Below are 23,976 nucleotides of genomic sequence, written 5' to 3'. Positions count from 1 at the left end.
CCGAAAATTGTACTGAAATGGAGCCTAACTTTAGGCCTGCATCCACACTTGCTTGCAAAGAATGGAGAAAAACGATCCATCTGAAATTTTTCCGTAGGAGCCTTCCAGGATTCACACCAAGACACCTACTCGCTCCAAATATGGAGGTAAAGCTTAACCGTTACTCCTTTCCTAGCTTGAAGCAAAGTGGAAATGACGTCACCAGAAATACCCTTTCGGGCTAGGATATGGCGCACCAACGCCCAGCCGTCAACCGCAGCCGCGGTTAAGTCTCGACAAACGGCCGGTCCCTGCTGCAACAGGTCCTCTCGTAGGAGAAAAAAGGCTACGGATCTTCTATGAGCAAGTCTTGAAGATCTGGATACCAAGTTATCCTTGACTAGACAGGAACAATGAGTATCGCCTGAACCTTTGTTCCTTTTTATGTGTATCACCTTCGGAAAGAGTGAAAGTGGAGGGGACGCATAGACCGACTGAAAACACCCAAGGTGTCACGAGGGCGGCCACAGCTATAGTTGAGTGTTCCTTGACCTGGACCACCATCCTTGAGGTCGCTCATTGAGGCGAGACGCCATCCTGTCCAATTGAGGTACTCCTCAAAGACTTGTCACGTCCGTGAAAAACTTCTCGATGACGACTACATTTCTCCCGGATGGAGATCGCAGTTGCAGAGGAAATCTATTTCTCCGTCGTCTACATCCGGACCGAAGACTGCTAAAACAGCGTTTTCCTGCCCTTCCGCTCAGCGGAAAACTTATGCGGCTTCTGCTATTGCGGCTTCGCTCCTTGTTCCGCCATAGCGGCTTTCTTATGCCACTGCCGTTAAGTCGTCCGACAGAACTAAAACAGGCAGATCACGAAGAAGATATTCGTTGAAAATAGCTCATTGCCGACAAGCTTCCCAGCTTGACCTTTTTCCCCTGGAAATTCTTCCATTGGAAAGACTGCTCCCCAGCCTTGGAGACCTGCATGTATGGACACCAGGATCTAAACCTGGATCGAGAACCTTCGACCCTCTGAGAGGTGAGAATGCTGACACCACAGAAGCGATATCCTGGTCCTTAGGAATATTTTCCGGTGCATGTGCAGGTGAGACCCAGACCACATGTCCAACTGGTCCAGTGAAAACCACTTTGTCATTTGACCTGCTCACCGAAAAGGCCTCGTAGGCCGCAACCACCTTCTTCAGCAACGGAACATATTGATGGTTTGTCACTGCAAATCTGATCCGACTCTGGATCCTCAGATCTCTTTCCACAGGAAAAAACAAACTCAACAGTTCAGTTTCTAATCTTATACCCACCGCAGACATCTGCGTCGTTCTCTGTGTTGAAGAACGGTCAGAGAGAAACCACGATTTGTACCACTTGTTTCTTGACCTCGCCATAGTCAGGAGAGCATCTCAGTACAGAACAATAATGGCTCTTACTATTGAAGCAAACCTATCATCATGCAATCACTCCGATGAAATGGCAAAGACAATCGTGGATAGCAAAACCAGGTAAGCTTAATGCAGATGAAACCACACTTAAATTCTAGTTATACGTGTTGGAGATTCCAGGCCTGAGAGATTCCACTCTGTAGGTCAACCTCCTAAGTAGAAACCTTTTTTTTTCTTACGACAGGGACAGCAGGACAATACCCTGATCCCGACGCAACTCTGTTATGGCGTCGCATACTACCTCCCCTTCCAGAGGAGAATCGGTAAGATCTATCTGAAAAAAACAGAGCGGGGTATCATCTGGAACTCCAGTATGTCCCCCCTTTGGATTATATTTTTAACTCACTGGTACAAGTCCATACCAGGGGGTATATTTACTAAGCTTCCGATTTTGACCGATTTGGTGTTTTTTGATCAAAGTGTCATCTCGGGAATTTACTAAACTAAAATCTCGGCAGTGATGAGGCCATTCGTATTTTTTTGGTAGTCAAAGAAAAAAATTACGAAGAATACACCATCGGTCAAACGCGGCTGTTTAGGTATACAACTCGGTAATTTACTAAATATTGGCCCTCATTCAGAGTCGTTCGCTCGTTCTTTTTTTTCGCATCGCAGTGAAAATCAGCTTAGAGCGCATGCGCAATGTTCGCACTGCGACTGCGCTAAGTAATTCTGCTATGAAGAAAGTATTTTTACTCACGGCTTTTTGTTCGCACCGGCGAACGTAGTGTGATTGACAGGAAATGGGTGTTACTGGGCGGAAACACGGCGTTTTATGGGCGTGTGGCTGAAAACGCTACCGTTTCCGGAAAAAACGCAGGAGTGGCCGGAGAAACGGGGGAGTGTCTGGGCGAACGCTGGGAGTGTTTGTGACGTCAAACCAGGAACGACAAGCACTGAACTGATCGCACAGGCAGAGTAAGTCTGGAGCTACTCTAAAACTGCTAAGTTTTTTTTGTTCGCAATATTGCGTAAACTTCGTTCGCACTTTTAAGATGCTAAGATACACTCCCAGTAGGCGTAGACTAAGCGTGTGTAACTCTGCTAAATTCGCCTTGCGACCGATCAACTCGGAATGAGGGCCATTGTATTTCACAAACACTGTCGGCAATAGCCAAACACTGCCGTGAAAAAATACAATTCGTAAAAAAAAAAAGCAGTTTTAAAACAGACCTGCTTTTTTTTACCGTGTTCTAATAGTCATGCACGGATCCATGAGATCCGTGCATGTTTATCAGTGGGAAGGGGTGGGAAACTGTTAAAAAAAATGGGGGAAAAAAAATGCGTGGGGTCCCCCCTCCTAAGCAAAACCAGCCTCTGGCTCTTTGAGCCGGTCCTGGTTGTAAAAATATGGGGGGGGAAATTACTGGGGTTCCCCCATATTTAAACATCTAGCACCGGGCTCTGCGTCCGGTCCTGGTGCAAAAAATACGGGGGACAAAAAACGTAGGGGTCCCCCGTATTTTTTAAACCAGCACCCGGCTCCACTAGTCAGAGATAATGCTACAGCCGGGGGACACTTTAATATCGGTCCCTGCGGCCCTGGTATTAAATCACTAACTAGTCACCCCTGGCTGGGGTACCCTGGAGGAGGGGGGACCCCTTAAATCAAGGGGTCCCCCCCCTCCAGCCACCCAAGGGCCAGGGGTGAAGCCCGAGGCTGTCCCCCCCCATCGAAGGGCTGCGGATGGGGGGCTGATAGCCATGTGTAAAAATAAGAATATTGTTTTTTGTAGCAGAACTACAAGTCCCAGCAAGCCTCCCCCGCAAGCTGGTACTTGGAGAACCACAAGTACCAGCATGCGGTGGAAAAACGGGCCCGCTGCTACTTGTAGTACTACTACAAAAAAAATACCCAAATAAAAACAAAACTCACACACCTTGAAAGTAAAACTTTATTACATACATGCACACCTACATTCACACATACTTACCTATGTTCACACGTGGCTCGGTCCACTTCTCCAAGTAGAATCCATGGGGTACCTGAAAATAAAATTATACTCACACAATCCAGTGTAGATCGGTTATCTTCTGAGCTTGTAATCCACGTACTTGGCAAAAAAACAAACCGAAAAACCTGAACCACGCACTGAAAGGGGTCCCATGTTTACACATGGGACCCCTTTCCCCGACTGCCGAGACCCCCCGTGACTCCTGTCACAGAGGGTCCCTTCAGCCAATCAGGGAGTGCCACGTCGTGGCACTCTCCTGATTGCCTGTGCACTCCTGAGCTGTCACTCAGGCTGCGCACGGCAGAGATACAATGTAGCGCATAGGCGCTCCATTGTATCCAATGGTGGGAACTTTGCAGTCAGCGGTTGACAGCGAGTAACCTCACCGCTGACCGCAAAGTTCCCAAAGTTATTTACTTCATGTTAATTTACACCCAGTAATAACAGTTGGCGCCGACAGGGTCACCCACATACTACTGTGTCTCCCATACAGTGTTTACTTTTGAAAAAGCATACAACTACAGACCTGCTGACACTTGATCTACTGACTCAAGTACCTGATCTACTGACTCAAGTACCATCAGGAGTCTGCAATGCAGACAGAGGGATTCCCATAGCTGTTTTGTGGCAGAGCACTCACACATGTCGACACGTGTACTATAAAGCTATAATTGGTATATCTGACAGGGAAAACACAGAAACACATTCACAACTCATTAACTACACGCACATTATAGTATATAGTGCTATATTTTGCTATTTTGCACTAAAATCACTGTGCCCCCCCCCCCCCCTCGTTTTTCACTGCTAGCTGCCTAACAGTGCTTTGGCGGGGACAGCGTCTTGTGAGGAGAAAAATGGCGCTGTATCTAAGCCACGCCCCCTCTCGGCGCGCTTCAGCCCCGCTAATATTTTACATTTTTATATTGGCGGGGGTCCGTATACAGTGCCTATGCACTGTATACATCTTTTGCCAGTGTTAGTGAAGAGGTATATTGCAGCCCAGGGCGCCCCCCCTGTGCCCTGCACCCTTGTAGTGCCGCATGTGAGTGGGAGCAATGGCGCGCAGCGCGGTACCTCCGGGACTCTGAAGTCTTCTGCCGTCTCTGAAGTCTTCATTTCTTCCAATACTCACCCGGCTTCTGTCTTCTGTGAGCGGGTTGACGGCGCGGCTCCGGGAACAAGCAGCTAGGCGCACCAAGTGATCGAACACTCTGGAGCTAATGGTGTCCAGTAGCCCAAGAAGCAGAGCCTTGAAACTCACAGAAGTAGGTCTTACTTCTCTCCCCTCAGTCCCACGAAGCAGAGAGCCTGTAGCCAGCAGGTCTCCCAGAAAATAAAAAACCTAAATAAAGTCTTTTCAGAGAAACTCAGTAAAGCTCCCCTAGTGTGTGTCCAGTCTCTCCTGGGCACAGAATCTAACTTGAGTCTGGAGGAGGGGCATAGAGGGAGGAGCCAGTTCACACCCATTCAAAGTCTTATAGTGTGCCCATGTCTTCTGTGGATCCCGTCTATACCCCATGGTCCTTACGGAGTACCCAGCATCTTCTAGGACGTATGAGAAATAATAGTTTTCCTTACTGCTAAAAATTGTGTAGAGAAATATGGGGCGCAAATTCAGTATGTCTAATAGAAAGAAACAAAAAGTTATAGGTAACCTGGTCAGATTTTTCCTTGCTGAAGGATTTACAGTCCACTGCCAGATGTGGGCCTCACATTAGCTTAATTAGGAGTAACCTGCAATCTGCCCAAGTTTTGGGTTTGACCACTTACGTAGGACTGAAAATAATCCCATTTATACCAATTTGACTGGTTACAGTAAAAACACCATTGCCTATTGTAATAGGATTTTAATACCTACCGGTAAATCCTTTTCTCCTAGTCCGTAGAGGATGCTGGGGACTCCAAAAGGACCATGGGGTATAGACGGGATCCGCAGGAGCTTGGGCACACTAAAGACTTTGACTGGGTGTGAACTGGCTCCTCCCTCTATGCCCCTCCTCCAGACCTCAGTTATAAGAACTGTGCCCAGGAGAGACGGACTTTTCGAGGAAAGGATCTTTGTTTAAACTAAGGCCGAGAAACATACCAGCCCACACCACAAACATACCGTACAACCGGAGTAGCAGCAAACCAGATAACAGTATGAACCAACAACAGCAACAAGCTGAATATAACTAATACACAACCCACGTGTAATCAAATATAACCAGTAATAATACAACTGCAAGTAACAGTCCGCACTGGGATGGGCGCCCAGCATCCTCTATGGACTAGGAGAAAAGGATTTACCGGTAGGTATTAAAATCCTATTTTCTCTTACGTCCTAGAGGATGCTGGGGACTCCAAAAGGACCATGGGGTCTTTACCAAAGCTCCAGCACGGGCGGGAGAGTGCGGATGACTCTGCAGCACGGATTGAGCAAACATGAGGTCCTCAGCAGCCAGGATATCAAACTTGTAAAACTTAGCAAAGGTGTTTGAACCCGACCACGTAGCTGCTCGGCAAAGCTGAAGTGCCGAGACCCCTCGTCAGCCGCCCAAGATGAGCCCACTTTTCTGGTAGAATGGGCCTTTACTGACTTTGGCAACGGTAGACCAGCCGAAGAATGAGCTTGCTGAATCGTATTACAAATCCAGCGTGCAATAGTTTGCTTAGAAGCAGGATTTCCAATCTTGTTGTTCCAATCTTGTTGGAAGCATACAGGACAAACAACGCCTCTGTTTTCCTGGTAAGAGCCGTTCTGGCGACGTAAATTTTCAAAGCTCTTACAACATCTAGAGACTTTGGAACCGCCACAGCATCCGTAGCCACAGGCCCCACAATAGGTTGGTTAATGTGAAACGAAAAAACCACCTTCGGCAGAAATTGTTGACGAGTCCTCAATTCCGCTCTATCCGAATGGAAGATCAAATAAGGACTCTCGTGAGACAAGGCCGCCAACTCTGACACTCGCCTGGCAGACGCCAGAGCCAAAAGCATGACCACTTTCCAAGTGAGAAACTTTAACTCAACCTTACACAAAGGTTCAAACCAGTGAGACATAAGGCATTGCAACACCACTTCAAGATCCCACGGCGCCACAGGCGGCACAAATGGAGGATGGATATGCAGCACTCCCTTCATGAAAGTCTGAACCTCTGGAAGGACGGCCAGTTCTTTCTGAAAGAAAATAGATAAAGCTGAAATCTGCACTTTGATGGAACTCAATTTCAGGCCTGCATCGACGCCTGCCTGCAAAAAATGGAGAAACCGACCCAAGTGAAACTCCTCCGCAGGAGCTGCTTTGGTTTCACACCACGAAACATACTTTCTCCAAATACGGTGATAATGTTTCGCCGTAACTTCCTTCCTAGCTTTAAGGAGAGTGGGGATGACCTCCCCGGGAATACCCTTCCGAGCTAAGATTTGGCGCTCAACTTCCACGCCGTCAAACGCAGCCGCGGTAAGTCCGGAAACACGCAGGGCCCCTGCAGTAACAGGTCCTCTCTTAGAGGAAGCGGCCACGGATCTTCTACAAGCAATTCCCGAAGATCCGGATACCAGGCACTGCGTGGCCAATCTGGAGTGACGAAAATCGCCTGAACCCTTGTTCGACGTATGATCCTCAGCACCTTTGGAATGAGAGGAAGCGGAGGGAACACAAACACAGACTGAAACACCAACGGAGACACCAGGGCGCCCACTGCACTGGCTTGGGGGTCCCGTGACCTGGAACAATACCTCGGAAGCTTCTTGTTGAGGCGAGATGCCATCATGTCTATCAGAGGAATTCCCCAACGCCTTGTCACTACTGCAAATACCTCTTGATGAAGAGCCCACTCTCCCGGATGGAGATCGTGTCTGCTGAGGAAGTCTGCTTCCCAGTTGTCCACGCCCGGGAGGAAGACTGCTGACAGGGCGCTCACGTGCTGTTCCGCCCAGCGAAGGATTCTTGTGGCCTCCGCCATAGCCGCCCTGCTCCTTGTTCCGCCTTGGCGGTTTACGTACGCCACCGCTGTGATGTTGTCCGACTGGATCAGGACAGGAAGACCCTGAAGAAGGTTCTTCGCTTGCAGCAGGCCGTTGTAAATGGCCCTTAACTCGAGAACATTTATGTGGAGACAAGATTCCTGGTTTGACAATTTTCCCTGGAAATTTCTTCCTAGCGTGACTGCACCCCAGCCTCGGAGACTTGCATCTGTTGTCAGCAGGACCCAGTCCTGGATTCCGAATCGGCGTCCCTCTAGAAGGTGAGAGCTTTGCAGCCACCACAGGAGAGAAATCCTGGCCCTTGAAGATGGACTTATTTTCCGGTGCATGTGCAGGCGAGATCCGGACCATTTGTTCAGCAGATCCCACTGAAACACCCGGGCATGAAACCTGCCAAACGGAATGGCTTCGTAAGCCGCAACCATCTTCCCTAGAACCCGAGTGCATTGATGAATCGACACACTTGTCGGCCTCAGAAGCTCCCTGACCAATGTCTGGATTTCCAGAGCTTTGTCTTCCGGAAGAAACACTCTCTGTAACTCCGTGTCTAGAATCATGCCTAGAAAGGGCAGCCGAGTGGCCAGGATCAACTGAGACTTTGGCAAATTTAGAACCCAACCGTGTTGTCGCAGAACCGACAGGGAGAGATCCACATTTCTGAACTGTTCCTTGGACCTCGCCTTTATCAGGAGATCGTCCAAGTACGGGATAATTGTAACCCCTTGCTTGCGAAGGAGAACCATCATTTCTGCCATGACCTTGGTGAAAACCCTCGGGGCCGTGGAAAGCCCAAACGCAACGTCTGAAATTGGTAATGACAATCCTGCACCGCAAATCTCAGGAAGGCCTGATGCGGAGGATATATCGGGACGTGTAAGTAGGTATCCTTTATGTCGACTGACGCCATAAAATCCCCCCCTTCTAGGCTGGAGATCACAGCTCGAAGAGATTCCATCTTGAACTTGAAAGTTTTCAAGTGTGGATTGAGCGATTTTAGGTTCAGAATCGGTTTGACCGAACCGTCCGGCTTCGGTACGACAAAGAGGCTCGAATAAAACCCTTCCCCCCGTTGGGACGGGGGAACGGGAACAATGACCCTCTGTTGACACAACTTTTGTATCGCAGCATTTACGACTTATCTTTCCGGAAGAGACACTGGCAAGGCCGAAATGAAAAAGCGGTGAGGGGGCATCTCCTGAAACTCCAGCCTGTACCCTTGAGACACTATGTCTAAGACCCAAGGATCCAGGGCTGATTGAACCCAGACCTGACTGAAGATGCGGTGGACTTGGTAGAGGCGGGGGAGGACTTTTGGTCCTGGGTGCCTGATCCTGCAGGCGACTTCTTTCCCCTTCCTCTACCCTTTGAAGCGAGGAAGGACGAGCCTTTTCCTCGTTTGTATTTATTAGGTCGAAAGGACTGCATCTGTTGATGGGGTGCCTTTTTCTGTTGTGTGGGAACATAAGGAAGAAAAGATGACTTACCCGCTGTAGCAGTAGACACCAGGTCAGCCAGGCCGTCACCAAACAAGACACTACCTTTGAAGGGGAGTGCTTCCATATTTTTCTTGGAGTCGGCATCAGCATTCCATTGATGGATCCACAGTGCTCTCCTGGCTGAGACCGCCATGGCATTGGCTCTTGATCCCAAGAGGCCAACATTCCTCGCTGCATCCTTTAGGTAATCTGCAGCGTCCTTGATATAACCAAGAGTCAAAAGAATATTATCTTTATCAAGGGTATCCATATCAGAAGCTAAATTATCAGCCCATTTAGCAATAGCACTACTCACCCATACCGACGCCACAGCAGGTCTGAGCAATGTACCCGTATTAACGAAAATGTTCTTCAAAGACGTTTCCAGCTTGCGATCCGCCGGATCCTTGAGAGCCGCCGTGTCAGGGGACGAAAGTACCACCTTCTTGGACAAACGGGATAGAGCCTTGTCGACATTCGGAGACGACTCCCATTTTTCCCTGTCATCAGAGGGGAAAGGATACGCCATTAAAATTCTCTTGGGAATCGGCCACCTCTTATACGGCGACTCCCAAACTTTTGCACAAAGAGCATTCATTTCATGAGAGGGGGGGAAACTTCACCTCAGGTTTTTTTTCCCTTTAAATAGGCAAATCCTTGTTTCCTGAACCGCAGGTTCGTCAGAAATATGTAAAACATCTTTAATAGCCACAATCATGTACTGAACACTCTTAACTACCCCTGGGTGTAAAGTAGCCTCATTAAAATCGACATCGGAATCTGAGTCCGTGTCGGCATCTGTATCTACCATATGGGTAAATTAACGTTTTTGTGACCCTGAGGAGGTCTGCACCTCAGCCAAAGCATCCTCCATGGATTTTCTCCATGTCTGTGTCTTAGAATCAGATTTATCCAACCTCTTAGACAACAAAGCAACATTAGCATTAAGTGTACTCAACATAGCAACCCAATCAGTAGTCGACTGTGTCGACAGAGCCATTTCCAGCTCCTTTTCTGCTCCCCCAGTAACTTCCTCCGGGGAGGAACACTCAGCCTCAGACATGCCGACACGAAGTACCGACACCTAACACACACACTGGCCAATAAAGGGGACAGCCTACAGGGAAGCCCAGAGAGAGAAACACAGAGGAAGTATGCCAGCTCACATCCCAGCGCCCATATATTACACCACACTAATATATGTCAGCAACGCTGTACCAATAATAAGAAAAGCACAAAAAAAATGTGTGCCCCCACGTTTTTCTCCCTTATACGTGTGAGGAGCCTGGAGGTCCGGGCCAGCGTTCTCTGCAGCGGCTGTGGAGAGAAGAAACTGGCGCAGGTGAGCTGTGCGGCTAATCCCCGCCCCTTCCCGCTTCAGTCCCGCCGAATTTTAATTTTTTTCATATTGGCGGGGGTCTGCTATACGGTGCCAGGGCACCAAATAATGTCTTTTACCAGTCTAAAACACTTCAGTAACTTGCTGCCCAGGGCGCTCCCCCCCAGCGCCCTGCACCCTGTGAGTGCCGTTAGTGGTATGTGTGGGAGCATGGAGCGCAGCGCTACCGCTGCGCTGTACCTCCGTTACTGAAGTCTTCCGTCGTCTGAAGTCTTCGGTTCTTCTAATACTCACCCGGCTTCTGTCTTCTGTGAGGGGGGGTGACGACGCGGCTCCGGGAACAAGCAGCTAGGCGAACCAAGTGATCGAACCCTCTGGAGCTAATGGTGTCCAGTAGCCTAAGAAGCAGAGCCCTTAACTAAGCAGAAGTAGGTCTGACTTCTCTCCCCTCAGTCCCTCGATGCAGGGAGCCTGTAGCCAGCAGGTCTCCCTGAAAATAAAAAACCTAACAAAAGTCTTTTTCCAGAGAAACTCAGTAGAGCTCCCCTAGTGTGCATCCAGTCACTCCTGGGCACAAAGTCTAACTGAGGTCTGGAGGAGGGGCATAGAGGGAGGAGCCAGTTCACACCCAGTCAAAGTCTTTTTAGTGTGCCCAAGCTCCTGCGGATCCCGTCTATACCCCATGGTCCTTTTGGAGTCCCCAGCATCCTCTAGGACGTAAGAGAAATTTAATTTACAGGGATATTCCATAGTGAGTGGTGCCACAGCCTCAAACTCTCTGCAAATACTTTTAATTTACAGGTGTTCTGGAGGTAACAAAAATCTGGAACTTGCCCAATACTTTCCAAGGGACAGTTTCTGTTCCATATATGTGCAAGTAAATAAATTCACATACAGATACCCTTTAATTAAGATATTCATACATCTTGTGTTACACGTAGATTGAGGATGTGGAGGGCTCTCGGGTGAGAGTACTGCTTATACTATATGGTTTCTACCAGGCAATCTTCTTCCAGCCTGCACTGCAGGACAGCTGTGAAGAATACAAGTAGCCAGTTTGAAATTTGGGAGATGTCCAGTATGACTTTTGTATCAACAAAGCATAGTTTTGTGGGGACAGCCCTGACTTGCTGTAAATTAGTGCATACAGACATGGATAAATTTGTTGGTACCCTTACTGTTCATTGAAACAATTAAATTAAAAGCTATTGTCTTATGTATACCTGTGTGCCTTTGGTATGTCACAGAATAAAGCAAAAAACTTGGGAGAATAAGCCAGTGGTTCTCAAACTTTTATGAATCATGGCGCCCTAGAGTATCAGAAACTTTTGGCCTAGGGGTGCCACGGAAAAAAACATTTTATTGAGAAATTTAGAAAGAAATATTGTGTTTATATGCCATCCTTAGGTTCAGTTGTGAGGTGAGGGACAGGATTTGCTTCTGTTTGTCCACATATTTTATGATTAACAGCCACCAGCACTGGTTTTGCCTATTACATTGACCATAAATAATTTGAATTGGTCCTGGACCTCCAAGCCACGGCACCCCTGTAAGTGTCCTGGGCACCCCAGGGTGCCACGGCACACAGTTTGAGAACCACTGGAATAAGCAATAACTCTTTTCAGAAAGATATTCTAAAATGGCCTGGACAGATTTGCTGGTACCCCTTAGAAAATATAATAAATAATTGAATTATAGTGATATTTCAAACTAATGGCTTTCTTGAATCAGCATCACTCGTGTTCAATCTGCTAATCGGTTATTCTGCCTATTTAAATAGAGAAAAGTAATCACTCTGCTGTTTTGTATTATCGTGTGCACCACACTGAACATGGACCAGAGAAAGCAAAGGAGAGAATGGTCTGAGATCAGTAGGAAAATTATAGACAAGCACACTAAAAGGTAAATGCTATAGGACCATGTCACGTTGCTTGATGTTCCTGTGACTACAGTTGCAAATATTATTAAGCAGTTTAAAGTCCATGACTAAAGCCAACCTCTCTGGACACAATCATAAGAGGAAAAAAAAATGACCACAGATTAAACAGAAGCATGATGAGAATAGTTGAAAAGGAGCCAAGAAAAACTTAAAAAATGTTTCTTAAGCGGCAATGGGTTCCATGGAAGAAGACCCAGGAGGACACCGATTTTAAAAAGACAAAATTAAAAAGCCAGAACAGAATTTGCTAAAATGCATATTATTGACAAGCCACAATGCAATAGATGAGTGAAAACTGGAGATATTTAACAAACCACATCAGCTTTATGAATCTGTGCAGGGCACAATGATTTCTCAAAGCTATTAAGGCACTATGTAGTAAAACATACTGCTCAGTGTCAGAAAGCTCCGTGTCAGTCGCAGGTCATCCAACAGGATAATGTCCCAAAACATACAGCTAAGAGCACCCATGGATGTATAAGAAAAACAAAAAAAACATTGGTCTATTCTGAAGAGGCCTTCTATGAGCCCTGATCTAAAGCCTACAGAATATGTATGAAAAAAAAAAAAGAGAAACATGCAGTCTGGAGACGGCACCCATCACACCGAAGACAGCTGGAGCAGTTTGCTCAGGAAGAGTGGGTCAAACTACCTGTGGTCAGGTGCAGAAGTCTCATTAAGAGGTCCAGACATTGCTTGATTGCCTCTAAAAGGTTGTGCAACAAAATATAATTGTATTTAATTAGTTTTATTATTTCAAATATTCTATTTAAACATCAAAGGCAAAGTCTGATTTCTATTAAATATGGAATAAGCAATGATGAATGTCAATTACTTTTGGCAGTTTCAAGTTATTTTAAAGAAAAAAAACATAGATTCATTTTGTTTTGTTTTTTTTTTGTTTTTTCAGGATACCAATACATTTTTCCACATCTGTATGTCCCCCACTCACTATATACAGCAGGTGCCTCTGGTGCACATGGCAATTCAAGGATGTTTTTAACCGGGAAGGAAATTGGGTGCTGCAAAAGCTCTGGAGATGCCCTGGCAGAGGCACGACCTTAACATGACTATCTCATACCCTCCAACATGACCCGCCCCACTAGGTACAAAATGCTCTGTTTCTGGACTTCCCTCTTAATTTATTATTGCCATCACCTGAAGAAACAGCTTTCTTATCATTTAACTAGTTCAACACAGGTGATGGAAATCATAAATTAAGAGGGAAGTCCAGGAACAGAGCATTTTGTACCTAGTGGGGCGGGTCATGTTGGAGGGTCTGCTATCTCTCAGGAGGCATTGCCATGTCAAATGTTGGGAGGTGCTGTATACATAATATAATAATACCGTAATACAGAAATAAACACAGGTTACACATTTTATGAAAATTTCCTGGTGTCCACTGACCTTCTTGATTAATGAAGCCATAAATGATGCTAGAATGAGCAGCACCTAAGGATATAAACCAATAAGTGTAAATTATTGAGGTGGCGTTACTGACATAGAAGTAGGCGGTACTTTGAAATTATAGATTTACTATTCCCACCATGCACATTTACAGGAAGACACAATTCCCAAGATATAGGTGCATCAACTTTTCTGTGTGCAGGTCTCAAACTCAGAATATGGGCATACATCTACACAAAGGAATATTGTTTCTTAATTTTTGGAAAGGAGTTAACTTTTCCTGAACTGTAAAATTAAAACACACCGGACAAAATAATATGGAATGTGGAAAGACAAGTAGTACAAGTTCAAACACACAGGACGTGAACCCCCGCGTAGATGGGGACACTAATGGCCCGATTCAGACCTGATCTCTGCTGTGCATTTTCACACAGCGGGCGATCATCGATAGACTGCGCATGCGCGCCGGCAAACAGGCATCGCCGAACAGCGACAGGCTTCAATCGCACAGCCACTCGCATGCTGATTGACAGGAAGAGGCCGTTTGTGGGTGGTAACAGACCATTTTCTGGGAGTGTCAGGGAAAACGCAGGCGTTGCCAAGCGTTTTCATAGAGGGTGTCTGACGTCAGCTCCGGATCTGATCACCCTGTTCTCATCGCACTGTAGGAGTACGTCCTGGGCTGCACACAGTGGGGAACAATCATTTGATGGTGAGTGAGGTGCGAACGGATTTACAGCTGTGCACCGATTGAGGGATTTTTTGCAGCTCAGCGTACACTTGTGATCGCACACTTGCACGGCGAATATACACTCCCCTTGGGCGGTGACTATCTGAACGCAGCACAACAAATTTAGCAGCCCAGCAATCAGGTCTGAATCACCCCCTAAAACGATTGAAGATCATTGTGAATGTCTGGGGTATAGATACAACGCGAATTTGTTGAGATATTGTTTCTTTTTCAGGTAGAACCATAGGTTGTATACAGGATGTGACAGAGTGTCAAAAGGGAGACACTTTTTTTGTCCGAGAGCATGGCCATAGCCTGGAAGAAGTGGCAGCGTTTGATGGTGTGCCCTCAAAGACAGCGAGTAGTATCCATCTGCTGCAGTGGAAGAAGCATAGAGACCAAGGGGTATATTCAATTGCAGTCGAAAACTGCCGTCTGTCGAAAAGACGTCAGTTTTCGACTTTTAAAGGTCGAATCCTGATTCGACCTATTCAGAGCTTTTCGACAAGTCGAGGCATTCCACTTGTCGAAAAGCACGTGGATCGGCGGAATAGCTGCCGATCCACGTGTTGATGTCGAAAACGGGACCAAATCCGACAGGTTTTGGCCCCCTATTCGACTATCTCAATCCGACATCAAAATGATGTTGGAATGAGATGGACCCGGAGGAGGCGAGGGAGCCGCAGGGAGACGGGGGGACAGCCGGCGGGCATACAGGAGATCAGCGCTGCAGCTGGATGTCACTCACCCGCCCGACCTCACGGCAGCTGTCACCCGGCTCCAGTAAGCTGCTGGAGCCGTGGAAGCTGCCGTGAAGTCGGGCGGGTGAGTGACATCCTGCTGCAGCGCTGATCGTAGCGCTGATCTCCTCTGGCTGCCGCCGGCTGTCCCCCCGCGGCTCGCCCCCCCTCTCCTCCTCTGGGTCCCATCTAAAATTCGACTTGAAAAAGCCGAATTTTAGATGGGATTGAATAGGGGTTGTCGGATCTATTCCGACAAATACATGTCGGAATGGATCTGACTTTGATTGAATATACCCCCAAGAATCTCAGCGGCGGAACAGTTTGGTGTCATAAGAAATCAATGAGGCATTTCACCCAATGCTAAGAGGTTATAACTTGCTTACATTTCCAGCATGGAGCAGTGTATCCAACCGGAATGTTTTTGAAGCCAGGAGGCATTATGAAATAGCCAGAGGGAAACCTGTGGTGGAAATATGTTTTACTGGCCCATGGGGGGGGGGGGGGGGGGGGGGCTACCTTCCAAATGTAATTGGGTAGTGGTGCCCTCAATATTTAACATTATGGCTATGACTTAGGGGGCAGCAAAAGAATTTCTGTCTATCAGCAGCCTCGTCCACACACTGTGCCTGTAGCCCAGCCTTCTGCGTGTATGTGACGCAGTGAGGGAGCGCGAGGGCAGGAACACTCCCTCCTTCTGCTGCAGCTGGGAGAAGAATGGGACTATCTTGGGTCTTAGGTTGGGTACACACTAGAACTATAGAACGTTCTTTAGAGTGACAAACAATATATCAGTAGTGGGTCAGCTGGTATGTACATCTAATATGCCTGTAAACATCGTCAGACATATCTCGTAGGCAGCCGATGCAGATATATCAGCATGTCTGGTAGGGTCGGTCGAATTACATGGCTTTGTGAAATTGAAAATGCTTGGGTCCGGAAAATGTTCTACCCCTAGGTGGCATTCTGCCCAAAGTGTTTTTGTCCTAGCTCTGTATCTAAGGTCCCACAACTGATTAAAAGTTTTGAAATTTCACTTTCTGCAGTGCACGCTATTCCTGGGCTAGGATTGATGTTGCACCGACCCAATGGACTTAAATTGCAACACAAACATGACTAAAGACCAATACGAGATGAAAATCGTGTCTTGGTGTGTGATAAACATATGAAAATATGCTTCATTTTATGTCCATTTTAGACATTTTATGAGCCTTTGCATACTAATGTTGTTGAATACTGACGCGATAGACATACTTCACCTATAACTGTAGCCGAGAGGAAGAGGTGGTGGTGGGGGGGAAATACTCCTGCTACCTCAGCGGGCACACAGGCAGCGTATGTCACTCTAAATTCCTATAAAGAAACCAGTTTGTAGTTTCAAACAACTTCAATATATGGGTCTTGACATCAATATCCAGGGATTCAATATAGATACCCCATTTAGCATAAAAGCGGACCACCCCTTTCTCAATATCAGGTATAGTTGCCCGCTTATCAAAATAAAGGAGTTGTAATACCAAATTTTTTACTGCTTGGAGAGATGTTGCTGTGGAAACTATCCAATTACAAGTATGGTTTTCTTCACTACTGTAAAAACTATCCTAAGAAGGGCAACAATTCTTTCTTCCTACCTTGTAAGTCCCAGTTCACAAAGTTGGTACATAACATAGCCAAGGGATCTTTTGCGAGATGTAGAGCATATTTATAAAAACCATACTTATCCCAAAATTTCCTAATTTTCCCAAATATTGTTAAAGAATTTGGCTTGGGAAAATTTCCATTTCGGACAACTGCCCGATTCACCCTGCACAACATGCTGCCTCTGGTTTTGAGACATGTACGCTCTATGAATAGTTTCACTTCATGCAAAAAAGTTGAGCGGAGGATTTTCATAGACTTCTCCATATGTTTTAACAATACAGCAGGGGAATCTACTTGTGGTATATCTGAGGACCAATTTTGGATACAACTTTTCCATAAGACCTCCACTGTTGCAGGGAGCAAGTAGGGATATAGATATCGTGTCTTATTTATTTTATGAGATATATTAAGTAAGACCTGTAATACATCGGTATCGGTCTCCTTTAGCATGGGCGGTGGCAAGGATTGTATGAAATGACGAATTTGCCAAACATAAAAAACTTACTATTAGAAATAAGAAATCTAGATTTCAAATTTCGGAACGAGAGTAATTGACCACCAAGGTCCAAACACATCTCTAATAGCAGTGATGCCCCTCACCCTGCAGGCCAGGTACGTAGCGTTTTTCAAACAAGGAAGGAACAGAGTATAACCCCAGAACGTACTGTGTCACGACACAGTGTAGTGTCTATGAAGTTTTCTGTTTATGTTGATTCAGTTTTAGCGATCAGCGACTAGCATCTTTTGCTCTTGGCTTTCCTGTGTTTTCTGCTGTTTGTGTTGTCTTAAGGTGGGTACACACTGGTAGCTATATCTGCCGATCAATTGATCCGCAGATATATCTATGGACGGATCGGGCAGTGTGCTGAGCATACACACTGCCCGATCCGTCGAGGACTGACGTCATGAATTGGGCGGGCGTGTACACATGCCCGCCCAATTCAGCTGTCAATCACCGCCGGCTGCCGCAGCATGTGTACGGGCAGTCGGCCGACCGCCCGTACACACACAGCGATGCGCCAAAATATCGGTAGATATATTGGCCGTCGGCTGTGCTGCGGGGCCGATGCGATACGTCTGTGAACGATGGAGTTCACAGACGTATCGGCCGTACACACTGGCCGACGGACCCGCGATATATCGGCCGTTCAAGACAGTAGTGGAGTGAGGCACCTTCGCTCACCATGCGAGGGGACACAGTACACTAATTGGGTTCCCCGTCACTTTACGAAGAAAACGACACCAAAAAAAAAAAAAAAAAGGTAAAAAAACTCATGTCGACCTTTTGACCTGTCGGCCTAGTACATGTCGACCTAATGACCATGTCGACCTAGTGCCCCTGTTGACCAATAGTGGTCGACCTAATGACTGTCGACATAAGTTGTGTCGACCCAACGACCCATACCCGCAGTAGCAAGACAGAGTGATGTGACTTGCAGATAGTACTATGCATTTTTCATGTGCAATTTCAAAAAACAACACCTGCACCCCCTTACTTCCTCAAAGACTGTCTTTGCACTAACTCCAAACACAAAATGAACACCACAGTTGCTCAATTCTCCTTCACTCCCCAATCTTACCGGAATCCACTCTTATTTTTATTTTTTTTTACATGTTTATCTTACCAATCCTTAAGAAGCCACCTTGCAACTAGACCTTTCTTTCTAGCTAGATTTATCTCCAAACTATGAGACAATTATACACAATCACTGAGCTCATTTTCTCTCCATCCCGACTATTTTTATTTGATATTCCGCCACCAACTTTCCATTGAAAATGACTTTACAATAGTGAACAATGATCTTATTACAGCAAAATCTAAGTGTCCCACAGTCATCATCATGGCCCCCTGTGATTATACTGCTGCTCCTCGCATTTTCCTTATACCCACCCTTCATTCCACTGCCCTTCATGAAAGTACAACCTCTAAACCACGGGTTGCCAACGAATGGGTGCAGACGGAGTCACGGGCTGTAGGAGACACCATAGAAGCCAGACAGAGATACAGACTATCGACAGGATGACTTTCAAGGAGGTAAGTTAGGTGGGGGTGAGAGGGTTCCGATCTGGCATATAAGGGCATGAGGGGGGCATTGAGCTGGTTTATAAGGACACGAGTGGGGCTCACTACTGATAAATGGTACACACTCACAACTCTCACATCCTCCATTCTGAGCTACACTTATCATATCCAAGCTATAATCTTTTCCTATTAAGTTGTAAGCTGTTCCGTGAGCAGGGCCCTCTCTACCTTTTGTTTTCATGTCTATTTTGTTTACCTTTTCTGTGCCTGTTTTATGTTTTGCCTAATGTGTTGAACTGCACTATGGAAATAATAATAACCTCCTGATACTGTGTGGATGGTACAGCAGTAGAGGCAGAACATATTAATACCCCTTTCACATCGCACAAATAACCCGGTACCGACACGGCATATTGCCGTGTCGAACCGGGTCAGTGTGCGATGTGAAAGCACACTGGCCGATTTAGCGGGTCGCCTGACCCGGTAAATCAACCCGGTAAAAAAGAAGGGTTTTACCCGGGTTGATTACCAGGTCAGGTGCGGTGTGAATGGGAGCCGTGTCGATGCGACACGGTTCCCATTCACAAGATAGGGAGAGGCGGCGCTGGAGATGAGCTCATCTCCCGACGCCGCCTCCACCCCCGCCCCTGCTGCTGCTGCGCGCTCCGTTGTTATGGCAACCGACCCGGTATATTGCCGGGTCGGAAAGCCAGCAGCGGAGTGCAAATGCCGGATCCCACCCGGTAAGTACACGTTTGTCTTACCGGGTAGGATCCGGCATTTGCAGTCTGAATGCAGCATTAGAGAACTGGTATAGACATATTACACTATGCTAGTGCATCTGCAAAATAATAAGAAATAATAAGAATTTACTTACCGATAATTCTATTTCTCGTAGTCCGTAGTGGATGCTGGGAACTCCGTAAGGACCATGGGGAATAGCGGCTCCGCAGGAGACTGGGCACAAAAGTAAAGCTTTAGGACTACCTGGTGTGCACTGGCTCCTCCCCCTATGACCCTCCTCCAAGCCTCAGTTAGGATACTGTGCCCGGACGAGCGTACACAATAAGGAAGGATTTTGAATCCCGGGTAAGACTCATACCAGCCACACCAATCACACCGTACAACCTGTGATCTGAACCCAGTTAACAGCATGATAACAGAGGAGCCTCTGAAAAGATGGCTCACAACAATAATAACCCGATTTTTGTAACAATAACTATGTACAAGTATTGCAGACAATCCGCACTTGGGATGGGCGCCCAGCATCCACTACGGACTACGAGAAATAGAATTATCGGTAAGTAAATTCTTATTTTCTCTGACGTCCTAGTGGATGCTGGGAACTCCGTAAGGACCATGGGGATTATACCAAAGCTCCCAAACGGGCGGGAGAGTGCGGATGACTCTGCAGCACCGAATGTGAGAACTCCAGGTCCTCCTCAGCCAGGGTATCAAATTTGTAGAATTTAGCAAACGTGTTTGCCCCTGACCAAGTAGCTGCTCGGCAAAGTTGTAAAGCCGAGACCCCTCGGGCAGCCGCCCAAGATGAGCCCACCTTCCTTGTGGAATGGGCTTTTACAGATTTTGGCTGTGGCAGGCCTGCCACAGAATGTGCAAGCTGAATTGTACTACAAATCCAACGAGCAATAGTCTGCTTAGAAGCAGGAGCACCCAGCTTGTTGGGTGCATACAGGATAAACAGCGAGTCAGATTTTCTGACTCCAGCCGTCCTGGAAACATATATTTTCAGGGCCCTGACTACGTCCAGCAACTTGGAGTCCTCCAAGTCCCTAGTAGCCGCAGGTACCACAATAGGCTGGTTCAAGTGAAACGCTGAAACCACCTTAGGGAGAAATTGAGGACGAGTCCTCAATTCTGCCCTGTCCGTATGAAAAATTAGGTAAGGGCTTTTATAGGATAAAGCCGCCAATTCTGAGACACGCCTGGCTGAAGCCAGGGCCAACAGCATTACCACTTTCCATGTGAGATATTTTAAGTCCACAGTGGTGAGTGGTTCAAACCAATGTGATTTTAGGAACCCCAAAACTACATTGAGATCCCAAGGTGCCACTGGAGGCACAAAAGGAGGCTGTATATGCAGTACCCCCTTGACAAACGTCTGAACTTCAGGAACTGAAGCCAGTTCTTTCTGGAAGAAAATCGACAGGGCCGAAATTTGAACCTTAATGGACCCTAATTTTAGGCCCATAGACAGTCCTGTTTGCAGGAAATGCAGGAAACGACCCAGTTGAAATTCCTCTGTAGGGGCCTTCCTGGCCTCGCACCACGCAACATATTTACGCCAAATACGGTGATAATGCTGTACGGTTACATCCTTCCTGGCTTTGATCAGGGTAGGGATGACTTCATCCGAAATGCCTTTTTCCTTCAGGATCCGGCGTTCAACCGCCATGCCGTCAAACGCAGCCGCGGTAAGTCTTGGAACAGACAGGGTCCCTGCTGGAGCAGGACCCTTCTTAGAAGAAGTAGAGGCCACGGGTCCTCTGTGAGCATCTCTTGAAGTTCCGGGTACCAAGTCCTTCTTGGCCAATCCGGAGCCACGAGTATAGTCCTTACTCCTCTCCTTCTTATGATTCTCAGTACCTTGGGTATGAGAGGCAGAGGAGGGAACACATACACTGACTGGTACACCCACGGTGTTACCAGAGCGTCCACAGCTATTGCCTGAGGGTCCCTTGACCTGGCGCAATACCTGTCTAGTTTTTTGTTGAGGCGGGACGCCATCATGTCCACCTTTGGTTTTTCCCAACGGTTCACTCTCGGAATGAACACTGCTGACAGTGCTATCACATGATTTTCCGCCCAGCGAAGAATCCTTGCAACTTCTGCCATTGCCCTCCTGCTTCTTGTGCCGCCCTGTCTGTTCACGTGGGCGACTGCCGTGATGTTGTCTGACTGGATCAGCACAGGCTGACCTTGAAGCAGAGGTCTTGCTAGGCTTAGAGCATTGTAGATGGCCCTTAGCTCCAGGATATTTATGTGAAGTGATGTCTCCAGGCTTGACCACAAGCCCTGGAAATTTCTTCCCTGTGTGACTGCTCCCCAGCCTCTCAGGCTGGCATCCGTGGTCACCAGGACCCAGTCCTGAATGCCGAATCTGCGGCCCTCTAGAAGATGAGCACTCTGCAACCACCACAGGAGAGACACCCTTGTCCTTGGTGACAAGATTATCCGCTGAAGCATCTGAAGATGCGACCCGGACCATTTGTCTAGCAGATCCCACTGGAAGGTTCTTGCGTGGAATCTGCCGAATGGGATTGCTTCGTAAGAAGCCACCATCTTTCCCAGGACCCTTGTGCATTGATGCACTGAGACTTGGCCTGGTTTTAGGAGATTTCTGACTAGTTCGGATAACTCCCTGGCTTTCTCCTCCGGGAGAAACACCTTTTTCTGGACTGTGTCCAGGATCATCCCTAGGAATAGAAGTCGTGTCGTCGGGATCAGCTGCGATTTTGGAATATTGAGAATCCAACCGTGCTGGCGCAGCACTATCTGAGATAGTGCTACTCCGACTTCCAACTGTTCCCTGGATCTTGCCCTTATCAGGAGATCGTCCAAGTAAGGGATAACTAAAACTCCCTTCCTTCGAATGAGTATCATCATTTCGGCCATTACCTTGGTAAAGACCCGGGGTGCCGTGGATAACCCAAACGGCAGCGTCTGAAACTGATAGTGACAGTTCTGTACCACAAACCTGAGGTACCCTTGGTGAGAAGGGTAAATTGGGACATGTAGGTAAGCATCTTTGATGTCCAGAGACACCATATAGTCCCCTTCCAGGTTTGCAATCACTGCTCTGAGTGACTCCATCTTGAATTTGAACCTTTGTATGTAAGTGTTCAAGGATTTTAGGTTTAAAATTGGTCTCACCGAGCCGTCCGGCTTCGGTACCACAAATAGTGTGGAATAGTACCCCTTTCCCTGTTGTAGGAGGGGTACCTTGATTATCACCTGCTGGGAATATAGCTTGTGAATGGCTTCCAATACTGCCTCCCTGTCTGAGGGAGACGTCGGTAAAGCAGACTTTAGAAAACGGCGAGGGGGAGACGTCTTGAATTCCAATTTGTACCCCTGAGATACCACCTGAAGGATCCAGGGGTCCACTTGCGAGTGGGCCCACTGCGCACTGAACTTCTTGAGACGGGCCCCCACCGTGCCTGAGTCCGCTTGTAAAGCCCCAGCGTCATGCTGAGGACTTTGCGGAGGCGGGAGAGGGCTTTTGTTCCTGGGAACTGGCTGTTTGTTGCAGCCTTTTTCCTCTCCCTCTGCCACGGGGCAGAAATGAGGCGCCTTTTGCCCGCTTGCCTTTATGGGGCCGAAAGGACTGCGCCTGATAATACGGCGTCTTCTTAGGTTGAGAAGCTACCTGGGGTAAAAATGTGGATTTTCCAGCAGTTGCCGTGGCTACCAGGTCTGATAGACCTACCCCAAATAACTCCTCCCCCTTATAAGGCAATACTTCCATGTGCCTTTTAGAATCCGCATCACCTGACCACTGCCGCGTCCATAAACCTCTTCTTGCAGAAATGGACAGCGCGCTAACTCTTGATGCCAGTCGGCAAATATCCCTCTGTGCATCACGCATATATAGAAATGCATCCTTCAAATGTTCTATAGTCAGTAATATACTGTCCCTATCTAGGGTATCAATATTTTCAGTCAGGGAATCCGACCACGCCAGGCCCGCACTGCACATCCAGGCTGAGGCGATTGCTGGTCGCAGTATAACACCCGTGTGAGTGTATATACATTTTAGGATATTCTCCAGCTTTCTATCGGCAGGTTCCTTTAGGGCGGCCGTATCAGGAGAGGGTAGTGCTACCTGTTTAGACAAGCGTGTGAGCGCTTTATCCACCCTAGGGGGTGTTTCCCAACGTGCCCTATCCTCTGGCGGGAAAGGGTACGATGCCAATAACCTTTTAGGAATTATCAGTTTTTTATCGGGGGAAACCCACGCCTCATCACTTACTTCATTTAATTCCTCGGATACAGGAAAAACTACAGGCAGTTTTTTCTCACCAAACATAATACCCTTTTTAGTGGTACTTGTATTATCAGAGATATGCAATACATTTTTCATTGCTTCAATCATGTAACGTGTGGCCCTAGTGGAAGTCACGTTTGTCTCCTCATCATCGACACTGGAGTCAGTATCCGTGTCTGTGTCTGCCATTTGAGGTAACGGGCGTTTTAAAGCCCCTGATGGCGTTTGAGACCCCTGGACAGGCACAAGCTGAGTAGCCGGCTGTCTCATGTCGTCAACTGTCTGTCGTAAAGAGCCGACACTGTC

General features: G+C 47.3%; 1 protein-coding gene across 5 annotated transcripts in view; it reads right to left on the bottom strand.

Moving 5' to 3' along the window:
* PPIP5K1 (diphosphoinositol pentakisphosphate kinase 1) overlaps positions 1-23,976 on the bottom strand; it is a 281,975-nt gene that overhangs the window by 237,275 nt on the left and 20,724 nt on the right. For 3 of the 5 annotated variants that reach the window (XM_063925882.1, XM_063925883.1, XM_063925885.1), the window contains one exon: positions 13,529-13,573. The exons of the other annotated variants lie outside the window; for them this stretch is intronic. The gene's annotated coding sequence lies outside the window, so the exon portion shown is untranslated. The remainder of the gene's footprint in view (positions 1-13,528; positions 13,574-23,976) is intronic. 5 annotated transcript variants of the gene reach the window in all.

Source organism: Pseudophryne corroboree, chromosome 6 (genome assembly GCF_028390025.1).
Source record: "Pseudophryne corroboree isolate aPseCor3 chromosome 6, aPseCor3.hap2, whole genome shotgun sequence".
Taxonomy (NCBI): domain Eukaryota; kingdom Metazoa; phylum Chordata; class Amphibia; order Anura; family Myobatrachidae; genus Pseudophryne; species Pseudophryne corroboree.
The sequence above is the reverse complement of the archived record's forward strand: the minus strand, read 5'-3'. Positions and strand labels throughout refer to the sequence as shown.